The following is a 10,114-nucleotide window of genomic DNA, read 5'->3' as shown; positions in this document are numbered from 1 at the left end:
CTATTTACTTTGACATATGTGGACTTGTTATAAGAAAAAAAGTAATTCACAAAAGGAAACAAAAAAATAATAACATAAGAACAACACAAACTATATAAACTTAGATGATTAAATTTGTAAACTACAAAAAATACACCACAAAATAAAACTACAGTAATATATCTCCCATAACAATTAATAGGAGAAAAAAAAACATAGCATATAGTAGAATTAAGAAAATTTTACGATTGAATTTACCCGACTTAAATGTAAATAATTGTAATAACAAATACTACAGAGTAACAAACTTTTGTAGGGTTTTTTCAGTCTATTTCTATATATTAACATTGTGTAAACCATAATTTTCATGATTAATATAATTCAAAAAAATTAAAAATCATAATTTTAACATTAAATGTATTTCAAAATGTATAGAATAACATCCCGCGGTCTCCTGCGGGTCTAAGCTAGTATAATTAATAGTGATATTAGTTAAATCAGAAGCAAGAACCGTATACACGTTTTCTATGACTACATTTTCTGAAATTTAATTATCTAACTGTAAACGTACCTTATTCCTTAAATGATTGAAAAAGCCAATCAATCAGAGTTTGATTTTCGATTTAATGTCTAAAACTCACAAAAATTGTTTCTGTGAAGAAGTCTAGTCTTTTGTAAGGTAGATGTGCGAAAGATTATTTAATTATTTCCAGAACATTATTTATCTGCAATTACCAACGTCGATCGATGTTAGAGGTGCTCACGTGGAGCTGAACCATGCATAAATGAAAACAAGTTACACATGTAAACAAAAGAAGAACTATATATACTCACATATTTGTTTTAAAGAAGCTTCGTTTTAAAAATACTCGTGAGTTGTGTTCAAAAGAAACTTAAAACTATAAACATACATTACGTACTATTTAGTCTGAAACTCTTATAACTGCATAATATATAAATGTATACAGTGACTAAAAATAGATAAAGACGAACTCGTTATGGTCCACTTACGGCCGGGGCGGACCTGGCTTTTACTGAGTTGTCAAAAAATTAGTTAGAAAGATGGTGATATTAAATGAGCGAGAGGGAAATGAACTTTGTCTATATTTCCTATGCATGATACCTTTTTTCCCACTTGCCATGTTGGGATAAGCTCGAAGAAAATGATAGCTTAAGCAAGAAATCATCTTTATCCTACCGAGTAGTGGTTCCTTAAAGGATTAAGATTAGCTTGTGTTTAGGAGTTATCTAAACATAATACTATTTGTGTTAGGATTAGTTTCTATATATATAGAGTTGTCCATGTGTGATAAACCTATGAGTTTGAGATATTAAGATTGAGAGATTGTGAGAGAGAGCTTAAAGTTTTAAGTTAATAAGATAGTTATTCTTAAACCAATCTGTTGTTCTTAAATCTTTCTTCTTAAACACTAGATGCCAAACACCCTAAATCCCCACTCTACTCATCTACGCTCTCAAGTATTAATTTCTCTGTTTTTAGTCACTGTGTCAGTGTTCAGGGAAAATGGATAACATAGAACCACAACCACCCTCTAATGGAAATATCCAGGCTGAGCCAGAAACAAAGATGGACGAGAAGAAAAAGATGAAGAAGGAATCAGTTTCATTGATGGGTTTGTTTGGTGCAGCAGATCATGTTGATTGCTTTCTGATGTTCCTAGGCGGTTTAGGCAATTGTATTCATGGCGTTACGCTTCCGTTCTTCTTCGTGTTCTTCGGTGGAATGCTAGATTCTCTTCGAAATCTTTATAAAGATCCTAAAGCCATATCTTCCCACGTTTCACAGGTTTCTTCAGAAACCGCCAACTAAGATTCTCTCTTTCTCTTCCTCTTGATCTTTCTGGTAATTAGTTCCTAATACTAATTTTGTTATTTGTTTCAAGAATGCTCTCTACTTGGTCTACCTAGGATTGGTCAATTTGGTATCAGCCTGGATCGGTACGTGTCTAGCAACATTGATCTGTTATTTTAATATATATATAGTACTAAGAACGCTTTTCATGTTTTAAAGTTGAAATGGTTTATTGGCAATTTGACAGGTGTTGCTTGTTGGATGCAAACAAGGGAAAGACAAACACGGCCATTGCGTATAAGTTATCTCAAATCAATCCTAGCAAAAGATATTACTTTCTTCGATACACAAACTAGAGATTCAAACTTCATTTTCCACATCTCAAGCGACGCAATTTTGGTTCAAGATGCAATTGGCGATAAAGTAACCCTTTCTAATTAATTATAAGGACGAAACAAAAACTTTGAAACTTGATGAAATGTTTTGTTTTTCAGACCGGCCATGTTTTGCGGTACTTATGTCAGTTCCTTGCGGGATTTGTCATCGGTTTTTTGTCGGTATGGCAGCTAACGTTGCTCACATTAGGAGTGGTTCCATTGATAGCAGTTGCAGTAGGAGGCTATAGTCATCTCTACAATCTCAGAGAAGAGTGAAGCTGCTTATGCTAATGCAGCAAAAGTCGCAGAAGAGGTTTGTTTTAGAAATTAATATATGTGTTTACATGTGAAAAAGTGTTTCACAAAAAAAAGAAAAGAAAATTGACCATAAAAACATGAAATTTTTTGAATACATATCTTAATTTTAGTAGGAATACGAAATCTATACTAAATTTTTTATATATTGCACAAAATGACTATTTTGTCTTTAATTAAAAATTAATTTAAAATTTTAAAATAAAATATAATATAACTAAATTAATTCATTTGACAAAATTATTTCTAAAAACATTTTGAAACTAGATATTCAAAATTTTGTTAATTGTTTTTAGAAAATGATAAATTAATTTATTATATATAATATTAATCAATAACTAAAAGATTAAAACTCAGATAAAATAAATAAAATATGCCCTTAAGTATTAATTAAAATATCTTGTACTGTTTATAATTTAATTTAAAAATTTATAATATAAAAATAAAATAAAATTAATTACAATTATTCTTTTAAGAATTATGTTTAGTAAAATTTCAGATAATATTAGTTTTCAAAATATATACAATTCACTAATAATTCTTTAGTTTTTTCATTCAATAATTTTTTTTAAATAATAAATATAGATTTCGATATATAAAATATTTTACTGAAAATTCGAATTATAAGTTACACAATTTTAATTTATTTTAAAAATTATTAAGTTTAATAAAATTCAAATATTGTGAGCTTTTAGAAAATAAATCAACAGTTCAAAAAAATAGACTGTGTAACAAATCAATTAATAGAAAAAGAATTCAGCTTTTTAAATATAAGTCAACAAAAAAAAACATAAATCAGCAGAAATAAAATATAAGTCGATAGTTCAAAAAATCAAAAATATTAATAAGTCAACGTAAAATTAAATAAGTCTACTAAGACAAAATAAATCGATGAGAACAAAATATAAGTCAATAAATAAAACAAATAATTCAACATCATCAAAAGTCGACGATGTAAAAAATAATTAAAAAATGAAAAAAATTTTAAAAAAATAGAAGGAAAAATAAATAAGACGACAGAAATTAAACTTAAATCAACCATTCAAAATATCAATCTTATTAATAAATCAATGTAAAATGTAATAAGTCAACAATAAATAAATAAATAAACATTAGAAAATATAAATCGATGAACAAAAAAATAAGTCAATAGTTAAAAAGAATCGACTATGTTATAAATCCACTAACCATAACATAAATCAAATGTTTTAATATAAGTCGATGACAAAGATAATTAAGTCAACAGAAGTAAAAAAAACGATTGTTCAAAAAGTTGACATTATATAAAAATTAACATTAATTAAAATAAGTCTAAAACATTGATATATATATATATATATTGTAAATTGTATAATCTTGAATTATTTATTTTTAAATAAATTTAAATCTAAATAATCTCAAAAAAAATATTTAAATTCTTTTTCTTTATTCAAAATTTTAAGACCAAAAATTGATTCATGTAATCATTATTTAAAATACAATAAATATATTCTTGTTATAATTTATTTTTATTAATAATTTATTCCATATTTACCAATTTTAAAAAGTAATTTATTTTTAAATTTGAACTATTTTAAAATTTAGAATTAGTTTTTCTTGTTTTTAATAAATAATTTTTAATAAAATGGTATATCTGTCAATTTTCATTTCAAAATGTGTAGTTTTCAAATAACTATAATATTGAGTGTAATTTTCAAATTTCTATAAAAATTTAGTATATTCTTAAAAATGTCCCTAAAACATTTTAAAGGCAAACGCCAAACTAACAACATAATTTGTATGATATGCTACAAAATGGGAAATCAAAGCAAAAACATAGATAAAATATTAGGATCTATTTTTATTTAATTGGTTTTTTAACATAATTCTCTATTGATTATCAGGTTATGTCACAGGTGGGAACAGTGTATGCATTTGTAGGTGAAGAGAAAGCTGTAAAATCTTACTCAAAGTCTCTCAAGGAAGCTTTAAAACTCAGTAAAAGGAGCGGTATTGCTAAAGGTTTAGGAATTGGATTAACATTTAGCATCTTGTTTTGTGCTTGGGCATTGCTTTTTTGGTATGCAAGTATTCTTGTACGCTACGGCAAAACCAACGGTGCAAAAGCCTTCACAACGATCCTCAATGTCATTTATAGTGGATTGTAAGTAAATATCCAAAAATTTCTCTTGATATATCATCAAATTGCATCATACAAATCATTATCTTACACTTTCAGCGCCTTGGGTAGTGTCGTGCCTAGCTTATCCGCAATTTCGAAAGGCAGAGTTGCTGCTGCAAATATTTTTAAAATGATAGGAAACAACAATCTTGAAAGTTCTGAGAGATGAGACAATGGAACATCATTGGAAAATGTAGCTGGGAGGATTGAGTTTCATCAAGTCTCTTTCGCATATCCTTCTAGAACAAGCATGGTTTTTGAGAATCTTAGTGTCACAATACATTCAGGCAAGACTTTTGCATTTGTCGGTCCAAGTGGTTCAGGGAAAAGCACAATCATATCATTGGTGCAACGGTTCTATGAACCTAGCTCAGGGGAGATTCTCTTGGATGGAAATGACATCAAGAGCCTAAAGCTTAAATGGTAGAGAGAACATATGGGATTAGTGAGTCAAGAACCGGCATTATTCGCCACAACCATAGCTTCAAACATTCTTCTCGGTAAAGAGAACGCAAGTATGGTTCAGATCATAGAAGCTGCTAAAGCAGCCAACGCAGATTCTTTCATTAAATCATTACCCAATGGTTACAATACTCAAGTAAATTATTTGGTTTTTCATAATCATATATCTTCTCATATTTCTTCTTTATTTAATTATTGGTCAAATCATTCGATATAGGTTGGAGAAGGAGGAACTCAACTCTCAGGAGGACAAAAACAGAGGATTGCAATTGCTCGAGCAGTTATAAGAAATCCAAAGATATTACTTTTAGATGAAGCAACAAGCGCTCTTGATGTCGGATCAGAGAAGATTGTTCAGCAAGCACTTGACACTGTCATGGAAAAAGAACTACAATCGTCATTGCACATAGATTATCCACCATTAGAAATGTTGACAAGATTGTTGTATTGAAAAATGGTCAGATTATGGAAACCGGTAGCCACTCAGAACTTATATCAAGAGGAGGAGATTACGCAACTCTTGTGAATTGCCAAGAGACAGAACCTCAAGAAAACTCGAGATCAATTATGTCTGAAACTTGTAAAACACAAGCTGGATCTTCTAGTTCAAGAAGAGTTTCTAGCTCAAGGAGGACTTCAAGCTTCAGGGAAGACCAAGATAAGACTGAAAAAAATTCAAATGGGGGAGATTTAAGCTCGTCTTCAGTGATATGGGAACTTATAAAGCTGAATGCTCCAGAATGGCTTTATGCATTACTTGGCTCAGTCGGTGCAGTTCTTGCTGGATCACAACCGGCACTATTCTCGATGGGGGTTGCTTATGTGTTAATCACGTTTTCTTCGCCTTCTCCTAGTCTGATCAAGCGACAAGTCGAAAAGGTAATTGTTATCTTTGTTGGAGCTGGAGTAATAACTACTCCTATATATCTCCTCCAACATTACTTCTATACACTTATGGGAGAGCGTCTTACTTCACGAGTTCGCTTATCCTTGTTTTCAGGTAAAAATAAACATTTTAAACATCTTGAGTTTCGTTTAATGCTTTAATATTTATATATCTTTACAACAATTTCAGCTATCCTTTCGAATGAAATCGGGTGGTTTGATCTCGAAGAAAATAACACTGGATCACTCATTTCAATCTTATCTGCTGATGCAACCTTGGTTAGGAGTGCTATAGCGGATCGCCTCTCAACAATAGTTCAGAACATATCTCTTACAGTCACATCCTTAGGACTTGCCTTTTTCTACTGTTGGCGTGTTGCAGCCGTAGTAACTGCTTGTTTCCCTCTTATCATTACAGCTTCTCTTACAGAGGTAACTCAAAACCAAAGATCCTCTCTCAACTATATTTTTAATTTTGAAACCGAATAAGGTTAAATGCTCTATGATATTTCACAACAATTGTTTCTAAAAGGCTTTGGAGGAGATTACACAAGGGCTTACTCTAGGGAAACTTCAAAGGCGCGTGAAGCCATTGTGAATATAAGAACTGTAGCTGCGTTTTGTGCTGAAAAGCAAATCTCAGAACAGTTTACTTGCGAGCTAACTAAACCCACCAAGAATGCCTTACTCAAAGTTCATATCTCTGGATTTGGATACGGTTTATCTCAATGTCTCGCCTACTGTTCCTACGCACTTGGTCTCTGGTACATTTCAGTTTTGATTCAGCGGAAGGAGACAAACTTTGAGGATAGTATCAAATCTTTCATGGTATTGCTCGTTACAGCTTACTAGGTAGGAGAAACGCTTGCGTTAACCCCATATATCGTGAAGGGCACTCAAGCACTCGGTTCTGTTTTTAGGGTACTACATAGAGCGAGTGAAATACCTCCGGACCAGCCTAACTTAAGATTGGTCACTCAGGTCGAAGAAGATATAGAGTTAAGAGCCGTGAGCTTTGCCTATCCCACGAGACCCGAAATCACCATTTTCCAAAATCTTAATCTCCGGGTTTCAGCTGGGAAAACTCTTGCGGTCGTGGGAACTAGTGGTTCAGGAAAAAGCACAGTGATCGGACTGATCAAGAGATTCTACGATACGACCAACGGAAAAATCTGTATCGATGGGCAAGATATAAAAACTATAAACCTACGTAGCTTACGTAACAAGCTAGCATTAGTCCAGCAAGAACCGGCTCTGTTTTCAACAACCATATACGAAAACATCAAGTATGGGAACGAGAACGCGTCGGAGGCAGAAATCATGGAAGCCGCAAAAGCTGCAAATGCCCACGAGTTCATAATCATGATGAAAGAAGGGTACAAGAGACACGTGGGTGATAGGGGAGTGCAGTTATCAGGTGGTCAGAAACAAAGAGTGGCTATCGCGAGGGCAGTTTTAAAGGATCCTTCAGTGCTTCTTCTTGATGAAGCAACAAGTGCTTTGGACACGAGCTCGGAGAAACTGGTCCAAGAGGCACTAGACAGGCTGATGAAGGGACGAACCACGGTGTTAGTGGCTCACAGGCTCTCAACCATAAGGAAAGCAGACATGATTGCTGTGTTACATAAGGGAGGAGTTGTGGAGAAGGGAAGTCATAGAGAGCTTGTTTCCAAATCTGATGGGGTTTATAAGCAATTGACGAGTCTTCAAGAAGTGGTGTGAGTGATCATCAAATACAAAAAAAAAAAGGTTTGTTTGCAAAATAGTAAATTTTCAAAACTAAATTGGAATTTTAGTACATTTACTATTTATAATTGAGAAATAGATAGTTTTTACTATTTGTGTAATAGAAGAGATGTGAAATAGATGAGAAAGTGGGGTATAGTGTAGTAGTGTGAAATTACAAAAGATAGTTGCACAAAAGACATTCGTACAACACATTTACAATATAGAATTACACATATATAAATATTTTTATTTCATTCATATTTAACCTATTATATATCAGCTGTAAGATAAAAACATGTAGAATAACGAATATATAAGTACACAAAATGAAATGTACGAGTTAAACTTGTGTATTATTAGTTATTTGATCTGTACACATTATAAAAAAATAATATGTACAGACATCTGTATATTTAATAAGGTATACAGATACAAAATTTATAAAAAAATTTAACATTATCAAACAAAATCAACACACAAAATACACATCAAATTTTAAAGAAAAAAAACAAAGATTTTCTGTATCTGAAAAAAAATTAAGAAAAAAAACTATTGAATATTAATGTAGTTATTTGATTCAAGGGGTAATCTAATAAAGAAATATATATATATATATATATATATATATATATATATATATATATATATAACTTCAATGGTACACTTGTAAATAAAATGATTTGTAGAGGATTAAAAAGTAATTCAAATAGTAGTAAATAGTGAAAGTGTGTGTTTTGCTAATTTTAAATTGTAAAGGTACTAATTCTCTAATTAAGTTTAAAAATGTACTAAAACTCTAATTTTCTCAAAAAAAATATGATTTTTGTTTTTTATGTCTAGCGTCAATTATTGATTGACTTGAATAACATAACGTCGGTCGGTTTTCAAACTGACGTAACAAGCTTCCACGTTAATTTTTTTTTTGCTAACCCAAGTGATGATATGTTTAACGTCTGAAATTCAGCGCTTGTTTTTATAATGTTTACGTCATTTATATTAACCAACGCAATGTGCTTGTAACACCCGTTCCGCCTTATCGGCCAAGACAATGTGTTATTCAAATGGTTCCGCCAAAAAGCTTTTTTCTTAAAAACAAAACTCTTCATTCGTAAAACTTGTTCCACACCTGAGAAAAAAAGATAAAAGGGTGAATACAATGACGACATTTTAATCACATTCAACAATTAGTGCATACCATAAATCAGACTCCACATTTTTGGCATACATCCAACAAGCATAACGGTTTCACATAATACTCAACCTAGCATATTCATAATATTACTTAAACCATATTTAAAATACCACATACTCATCGATACACACATTTATCAACAATATCGCTAAACCGAAATCTCATCAGCTTAGCATGACACAAAACAAATCCCATGTTCGTTCAATCGCCAGGTACGAAACAAATCTTATGTACGCCCAATTACCAGGTACGAACCAATCTCAGGTCCGCCCATCACGAGGCACAAAACCAATCTCAGGTTTGCCCATCACGAGAAGCAAAACAAATATCATGTTCGCGTCCCCAACACATAATCTCATTTCATATCATCGTTAAACAATTATCATGTTACACATCAACTCATCCTATCATGCATCATATCATCATACCATGTCATCATATATTATAATCATATCACGCAATATCAAACAATAGACATATCCAATCACATGGTTTCCAAGCCTATAAAAGCAATTCATGAAAATATGCTTAGAAAGTAACCATTGTGTTTCCGCGATTACCACCCTCACCTTTGCCAATTAAATTATGAAAATCAATTCTCATTCCTTTTAATGTCAGACCCAAGATTCATGAGACGAAATCCCTCTGAAGGAATTAAAAGACAGAGCCATACATTCTCCCATTGGCGTTAACACTTCTTCTTCAACAGTATTACCCTCGAGAACTTCCACTTCATAACCATTGAACACTGTTAACACTCTCAGTTCTCTGTTGGGACATTTGTGATCCCTAGAATACGGTCCATCACACTTAAAACAGAGTACTTTCCTCCTTCTTTCATCTAACTCAGCATTGGTATTATGCTTCCTTGGCCTCAGATCGCCTCTGTTTATTTGTTTGGTAATCCCTTGTGATGAATCTGTAGAGATAGTCTTCGTTTTCCAATTATTAGTGGTGTAATGAGTATTTCCGTTATGATCTGAACCAAGAGTGCCTTTATTATCCTTATCTACTAACAACAGCTCTTTCTGTACCACCCTTCTTATTATGCTAGATTCCATTGCTCTTGCCTCTACTACCATTTCAGGCAAGTTTCTTGGCTTCTGCATATGCACTAATTCTTGCATCTCCGGAGTAAGACCGTTGAGGAAGATACCTTCTAGCTTTTGATCGTCCAACCCAGTTACTTGGGAAGATAAATC

General features: G+C 32.1%; 1 pseudogene; it reads left to right on the top strand.

Moving 5' to 3' along the window:
* Positions 1,110–8,073, top strand: LOC104725371 (annotated as a pseudogene).

Source organism: Camelina sativa, chromosome 11 (genome assembly GCF_000633955.1).
Source record: "Camelina sativa cultivar DH55 chromosome 11, Cs, whole genome shotgun sequence".
Taxonomy (NCBI): Eukaryota; Viridiplantae; Streptophyta; class Magnoliopsida; order Brassicales; family Brassicaceae; genus Camelina; species Camelina sativa.
Note: the sequence above shows the minus strand (reverse complement) of the source record. Positions and strands in the feature narration are given on the sequence as shown.